At 39.4% G+C, this 8,401-nt stretch overlaps 1 pseudogene; it reads right to left on the bottom strand.

Moving 5' to 3' along the window:
* Positions 1 to 6,706: 6,706 nt before the first annotated feature.
* LOC118641996 overlaps positions 6,707 to 8,401 on the bottom strand; it is a 44,850-nt pseudogene continuing 43,155 nt past the window's right edge.

Here is an 8,401-nt window from a genome sequence, read left to right as displayed (position 1 = left end):
ATATTCAAGATATTGTTAGGGGTGGGAACATTTTAACTAGTTCCAGAACTGCTGGACTTAACACAGGTAGTTTCTTCTCATAGAGCAGAGGTTGTAGGTTCACAGGTAGTAGTACCAAAGTATTCAGGCTTAATTAGTGCTGAACTGGACGTAAGTGCATTAAAGTAGAAGCTAGGAAGTGAAACGGCAGCCAGGTATGTTAGCAATACCAAGCTAGTTATCTATTTTATAAAAATATGAACCTTAGGCATTCTAAAGTTAGCATATTACATTTTTAATCTACACAAGAAAGATTTCCTACTCCACTTTAAACAACTGGGTTGAGTCTGACCAGACTCAGTGGTAGAACTCGGAACTGAAAGGTCACTGTCCTAAAGCACCCATACTAGCTCCCTCTGGATTCTAGAATTCCAGTGTTGTATTTAGCCTCAGATTGATTCAAGGCCCCTTTAAATATGCCATCATAGATTGAAGTAGACCTAACCCCCTCCCCCCAACACACATACCTAAATAAATAGGACCAGACCAATCCCTAGACTAGGACCTGTCTTGGCTCTAGCCTGTTTTTAAAGTTAAATCATATGGGGGACCAATCTGGCTGATTATCATTTAGGCTAGAAAAGTCCTATAACCAAAAGCCCCTCCCCCAACTCATCTGATATTTTGCCATTAGAGTTTAATCCCTTTCAGTATATTTCTCTAGCACAAAGCCACAATCCTGGGAAATGTAATATTTTAAGCCTTATTAGTTATTTATACCTAATTCATTAGATTGTTTCCCCAAAGCAGCTTTTGATGGGAGGGAATATAAAGATAGCATATGCTGATGCTGAGTAGGTAGGAGAGGAAAATGTGGTTTCATTTCAGGGACAATATATGGAGACTACAGATGTATAGAGAATAAAGTACCCCCCATTTCATACTTATACTGTAAGAAAGAGCCCCAAAACACTGGCCTTAACAGGATGGATGATAGGATACTCCCAATTAACCTATTTGACAAATATTTATTTTCAAATTCCTTTATAAAGTATCTTTAGCAGGAATTCTCCATCTGTGCTCATTCAACTATATGATCAGAAGTAATGATTCATCATTGTTACTCATATCTGACTACTTAGTTCTAGCTCATATGAACAGCACATACAGTTATAGCCATATCTTCCACTTGTTCTTTTTTTTTACAAGGCATTTCTGTCCCATGCTTTACAGATTAGTTTTCTTTGAAAATCATCCCACAGTTGACCTAAGATGGACTTAGTTTCAATTATGATTAAAAGGAGAACTAAAACCCCACCTTAAACAAGGCTGTCTAACTGTCATTCTATAATAATAAACTGAACCCCAGGACCACCTCAGAGAGTAAGCTAATCTATATTTGTTGATGGAATAGCTTAATCTTCCTGACTGTGTTCTCTAAAATAATTCTCTGTGAAAGGCAAGAATTCTCTTTTGGGGATTCCCCTTCCCAGTGGTTGGCTTCAGGAGAGGAATTACTGTCTGTTAGAGATAAGTTACATATCTGAAGGAAAGCCTCCAGGTCTTACCCATTCCAGGGAATGCACACAGCATCCATCGGGGAAAAAACATTTCTCAGCAGAGAGCCTATCCACTGTTTTTGAAAAGGGTTCTCCTGTCATTTCTCCATGCAGCCAAGCAGCTGTGCAGAAGCAATGTGGAGACCAAGTTAGCAGAGGAAGAGTTTAGAATGATCATTCATCTTTTCTCCCTTTCTCAGCAAATGGCTTACCTCTAGTAAACAACTGGTTACCTAAAACCAAAGTTTTTATTATAGTAGTATTTGGGGAAAGGTAATCTGCCTAGATTAGAGTTACATTTTTAAAAAGTCTAGCCCAGCTGGTGTGGCTCAGTGGATTGAGCATCGTTTCATGGACTGAGAGGTTGTCGGTTTGATTCCCAGTCAGGGCACATGCCCAGGTTGTGGGCTCGATCCCCTATATACAGGAGGGGATGTCTCTCTCTCCCTTCCTCTCTCTCTAAATAATCAATAAAAACATAATTTAAAAAAAAAAGTCTAGAAGCATTAGAGCAGATCAAAGCACATTTTAACATGTATTTTTTTATAAGGATTGACTTCCCTATTTTCACTTCCATCTTAGCCCCTTGATAGAAGGGGCAGGCGGTTAGGGTGACAAGTGTGTGGGAAAGGGACACTTCAGCTCAAGTGAGGCAGTACATGCAAGCATCAAAATTAAAATTTTACAGAACTTTGGGGATGGAATCATCCCTCCCATAGTATGTTTCTGCCTTTCAGACAGATTTTCAATAGTATTTTATAAATCACAAGGAAGTCTGTCTCTATTTGTGAAAAGTTTTGAAGTTGTTTTTCCCCTAGTATATGCTTGATAACCTTTTTTTTCTATCATAGACATTTTGTAGCCTATCATAGTAAAAATTTTTTCAGATGTCTTACAATTTTTTTTAAGTGTGGAGAAAATAAAGAATACATGGTGATTATTTGTGACCTCTAAAACAAAACTGCTTGACTTCGAAACTTGGCTACTGACTGACCTTGGGCAGTTCCTGAATATCTATGAACATAAACTTAAGTTTCCTCCTCTCTAGAATGGGGACTACAATATTAACAACTTCATAGATTACTGGGAGGACTACATGGGACAATGCTCATAAAGTGCTTAGCAGACTCCAAAGTGTTAGCTATTATAGCGCACTTTAAAGTACACTGACGATATATGCCATGCTTCCATCATGTAGTGTATCATCCAAACTGGAACACTTTTGAAAGTTAATTGATAGACATTAATAATAATTATACAGGGATAACAAATGTAAAACTAGGATGTCCTTGGCCAACTACAGCAAATAGCCACCCTAATAATTTCTAACTTTATTACCTTCTTCTGGTCAACCTCCTATCTCAAATTTTCCCTGGTATGAATCATAATCTATTTCAATCATATTTCAATATGTACACTTTTTCTAAATCATAGTAGTATTAAATCAACAAAACAAAACATTACTGTAGCTTAATTCCCTTCATGCAGGCTTTCACTTAAGAATATTATCTTTATTTGAGTAACAAAACTGTTTCCTACTTACTTAAAGTGACACAATAACTTTACCTTTTTTTTATCGTAGTCTTCAAAAAACTGTTTAGCATCAAATATGCCATGAAAATAGTCAATACATAGGCATCGAGCATAGTAAGAGGCTAAATGCTCTGCTCTAATATGCTATGTTTCCTAAAAACTGTTTTTTAGTTAAACAGTATGTCATCTCTTTTCAAAGTAAGAGTAAATCATTGTTGATGATGATTATATCATAATCAGAATACTGGATACGTCTCACCTAGATCTGGTTTAATCAGTATTTGGAAAATGATATTTCTCAGTTGGATTTTTCTAAAATAATTCTGGATATACTTTCACACTCATATTTTCCTCCATTGGAAAGAAATTTATTGTCTGGAAACTGCAAATTTTATTTTAAAATGCTGATCTGAACCCTGGCCTGTTTGGATTAGCAGTTAGAGCATGGGCCTGCGGCCCAGAGAGTCCAGGATCGGTTCCCACTAGGGGCACATACCTCGGTTGTGGTTCATCCCTGGCCCCAGTTGGGGTCATGTGGGTGGCAACCAGTCAATGTTTCTCTCTCTCACTTCCTCCCTCTCTCCCTTCCGCTCTATCTGAAGATAACTGCAAAAATGTCCTTGGGTGAGGATAAAAAGCAAACAAACAAGCAAAAATACTGCTCTGAATAATAACATATCCTTAATGTTTCCTATCTCTTTTGTTTTCCCTAGTCTAATCTCTTTGCTTTTATGCCATTAATGTTAATCAGCAGATCAATCATACAGTATTTTCGTTTTCTTTAATTTTAATTTTCTTGTTCTTCCAGTTTTTCTCTAAAATGGACACTAAATTTTTCTTCCTTCTACCTCTGGAAACTCCCTCTGAGGGTTTTTGTTTTCTTATACAAAACTTTATATAGTATTTATTTATTTATTATTTTTATCCTCACCCGAGGACATTTTTGCATTCATCTTCAGATGGAGCGGGAGAGAGAGAGGGAGGAAGAGAGAGAAACATTGGTGTGAGAGAGCCACACCAACTGGCCACCACCCACACAACGCCAACCGGGGCCGGGGACAAACTGCAACTGAGGCATGTGCCCTTAGCAGGAAACAAACCCAGGGCTCTCTGGTTTGCGGGCCAACACTCCAACCACTGAGCCAGATCGGCCAGGGCATATAGTATTTTTCCGCATCTCCTGCCATACAGCATACCAAACTATTCATAGAAATGTCACTTTCCTTCCAAAGGGTTTGTACTTCTTTATGTAGAAATAAATATGTAGAGAAGAAATAGTTTTCAAATATTTATTTTATTATTTTCAACATAATTTTTCTTTTTCAATCTTGATATTTTATTTCATTTACCTGATTTCTGGCCATCCTACCTCATAGATAACTAATATTTCTATTTTGTTTTCTGAAGTAATGAAACCTAGTCAATAAACTTTTTCTTATCAATATTATCATCTTTTAAAGAAGTTGTGGCACTGGCACTACAATTTACTGACTGGTGACCTTGGACAAATCATTTAATTTCTCTGTGCAATAGTTCATGATCTATAAAATGGAATGATAAACCCTATCTTATCTACCTCATAGGGTTATGTGGACACCAAATGAGATTGTGTACATGAAAGCACACTATAAACACCAAATAAATAAAAGATATATATTTTTCTCTTATATGTACTACTTTTCATTATCATTAAAAAAAGATTGTAAGCCACATTCAATGTCCATGGACATAGTGGCTCTATAGTATGCATACCTTAGATATTATATTGAATGTAGAGTCTATTCTCTATAAAGACTATAACCTATAAGAGGAAGTAGATATAAACACATCCCATTTTATATAAAAATCAAGTCATTAATTCAGATGCTAAAACTTCAGAGTTTTAATAATTGAGACATTGGCTACATGATACACTGTGAGAACATTGCTAGGCAAGCTAGAAGTGTTAATTTCAGGGAGAATGTTTGGCTTATTTAAAGAACATAAGCTTTTAAAACTATAGAATCTGAGAATTTTCAGTATCAGTTGATAAGCAGGAAAGGGATCTTGGAGGTCATCTGATTTCTAATCCAGCTACATTTTACAGGTGAGGGAATTCAGGTTTGAAGACTTGCCCAAAGTCACACTACTGTTTAGTGGTAGAAGTATAATTAGAAACTAGTATTCCCCAGTTCAGTATGTGTTCAACTAAACCACCTTGCTCCCACAGAGTAATTCAAACAATGAACAACCAGAAACTATCAAAGAAATATTTGACAGACAGAACTACTTAAATGTGTAAAACTTCTGTTGGCAAAAGACACCACAAACAAAAGACATATGACAGTTTGAGAGGAAATTTAACATATGTAAGAATTAATAGTTAACATCCATAACATATAAAGAGCTTTTTAAAATCCAGAAGAAAATAATTTAACAGAAGTATTTTTTTGACATTCAATATTATTTTATATTAGTTTCAGGTGTACAGCATAGTAATTAGATAATCATATAATTTACAAAGTATCAAGTACCCACCTGGCACCATACATAGTTATTAAAACATTATTGACTATATTCCCGGTGCTGTACTTTATATCCTCATGACTATTTTGTAGCTACCAATTTGTACATCTTAATCCCTTCACCCAGTCCCCCTAATTCCCTCCCCACTGGCAACTATCAAGTTTGTTAATAGAAATATTTACAAAGGATATAAACCAGCAGTTCACAAAAAAGAAATATAAAGAAGTAATAAAAATCATGTCAGGAGCAACCCTATTAAAAAACCAAGATAACTGAAACTCTAGCTAGCTTTTGCTGTTTTATTGTAGTTGAGGTGGTACCTTTTCAGCTCTCTCAATGAGCGAAAGAAACAAGAGGTGCTCCTATGACCTTGGCAAAAAGGGAAGTGAACCAATTTGATGACAAATAAATTGGAATTAAACTAGCTTAAACATGGTCCCAGAAACTAGACACAGAGTCTTTCTGGTGCTGCTGTCCATGGATGTCAACAGGGAAGCTCAACAGCACCACCTCAAAACGGTCAGGCCTAGGCACACTAGTGGACCCCTCTTTGGGCATATTCCCCTAGGCCACACCACCAGGTTTCTGGATATTATTTACCACAGTGTGCCAAAATTCCAATGATTACATACTTTGGAAACCATGGATTTTAGTTTTCTCAAATAAGGGTTGAATAGGTAGCAAACTGTTCTAGCAAATCAAAAGTGCTATAATGAGTTTAAGGCTCTGAAAGGAATTAAATCCCAAATTCCCCCAGGCTCATGGACCAAGAACAATTCTCTTAGGACTGGAGAAGCCTGGGAAGGATCCAAGGAGGCAAATGAAGAAGCAGGCATAGGAAAGAGGAAACAGAAGAATGCCTCTCCTGCCTCTATTTGTAAGGTGAAGTCTCTCCACTCTTCACACTTCCTTCAACTTGCTTCCTGCCAACTATTATAAAAACAAGTAACAGAGAAAAAATATGGGATCAAGTAGAAGAAGAAAAAGAGAAAAAAGTAGGCTTAAAATAATTTCTTTAAAAAGACCAACACTAGACTTAAAACTAGGAAATGAAGTAAAAAAAATTTGGTTCAATGATCTGAACTTTTTATTGGCCTCCTGTTCACAAAGGGGTGTCTGCTTCTGCGGCCTTAATGCCTCAGAACTTTGGTGTCATGGACCTCAGACACCACTTTGCTGTCCACGATCCTGTGGGTGGTGGTCTTTTGGATGGATTGCATGGAGTGGCTGTTGCCTGGGGTGTCACCAAGATCGAAGTCCTCCCCTTCTTCTGGCAGGTAGTGGTAGGTGGCGATCTTAGCCTCTAGCTTGACCTTGATGTTCAGCAGGCCTCATACTTTTGGGCCTGGCACTGCCCTTCTGCCTGGGTCTGGGCCAGCTCTGACTCCAGGTGCAGCAGGATCCTGTTGAGCTGTTCCATCTGCATGGCATAGAGCATCTCCACCTCCTTCAGGCTGTTCTCCAGACTGGGCTTCAGATTGTTCATTCAGTCCAGGTCAGTCTCCAAGGACTGGACCATAAGTCTCAGCTTTATGAGTATCATCTCAGCTGCTCCTATCTCAGCAATCTGCAAGGTGACCACTGTGGTGCTCTCCTCAGTCTGCTGGGACCAGTTCTTATCTAGCTTCTCTTGATTCTTTTCAGCCAGCTCATCATACTGGGCCTGGATGTCTGCCATGATCTTGCTGAGGTCCTGAGGTTTGGGGGCATCCAACTTCACGGTCAACTCAGAGCTTGCAATCTGGTTTTGTAGACCATTTACTTCCTCCTCCTGGTTCTTCTTCATGAAGAGCCTCCATTTCTGTCTCCTGCTGCAGACAAGTGATACTGGTGTCATCAATGACCTTTCTGAGCCCATTGTCGCTCTCCACAGGCTGGCGAAAGGCCAGCTCTGTCTCATACTTGATTCTGAAGTCATCAGCAGCAAGACAGGCATTGTCAATCTGTAGAACAATGCAGGCGTTGTCCACAGAACTTGCAAAGATCTAAGCCCTCGGGTTCTGGGTGGTTTTGAAGTAATAACTCCAGGACCCTCTACTTCAGGTGATCCTGGATTTTGCTCTCCAGTCTCTGATTATCAGCCTCTAGGCTCCTCACCCTTTCCAGGTAGGAGGCAAGATGGTCATTCAGACATTGCGTATACTCCTTCTCAGTCTGGATGCCCCCTATGCCTGCCACACCCAGGGCCAACCCTGCAGCCAGGCCACCAAACCCTCAGCCACTCAGATGCTGTGGAGTGGGGCACAAAGATCAGAGTGGGGCCCCTGTCACCTGCATAGATGTTGTGCTGGCCAGTGGGCCCAGTGGCGCGAGTGGCTGGGCAACTGCATGGAGATAGGGTCCGGTAGTTGGCAGAGAAGCTGGAGTGCTGAGGCTCATGTTGTTGGGGAGGAAGGCAAGAGGCCAAGATGCAGGTAGGACTGCCCAGTAAAATAGTTTATTTTACTGTCCTAAATTGTTTATTAGGTGAGAATTTTATAAACATTGCTTATATTAGCAGTAACAGTGGAGCTGGAGAGTATTATGCCTTCTCCATGGTGACAACAACCAATAGTGTGGTGGGACTCGGCTCTTTCCAAGGCCACGACTCTTGCAGCCTACAGGTGTCAGCTCTCGCATCTCCCTATGTTTGTGGACTGGTTTGGTGATCCACTGGGTATCAGAAGGAATTCTGATAGCCTTATGGAATGGGTCAATGAGGATAACCTCAAAGAATTTGTATGTGCAATCTTCAGCAATAAGAACTCAGGACTCAGAGTCCCACCGTGGTGTCCTGCTGGCACCTCCACAAGAGAATGAAGACTTTCAGCAACCTTTAGCTGGTT

Source organism: Molossus molossus, unplaced genomic scaffold, assembly GCF_014108415.1.
Source record: "Molossus molossus isolate mMolMol1 unplaced genomic scaffold, mMolMol1.p scaffold_m16_p_3, whole genome shotgun sequence".
Classification (NCBI taxonomy): domain Eukaryota; kingdom Metazoa; phylum Chordata; class Mammalia; order Chiroptera; family Molossidae; genus Molossus; species Molossus molossus.
Note: the sequence above shows the minus strand (reverse complement) of the source record. Positions and strands in the feature narration are given on the sequence as shown.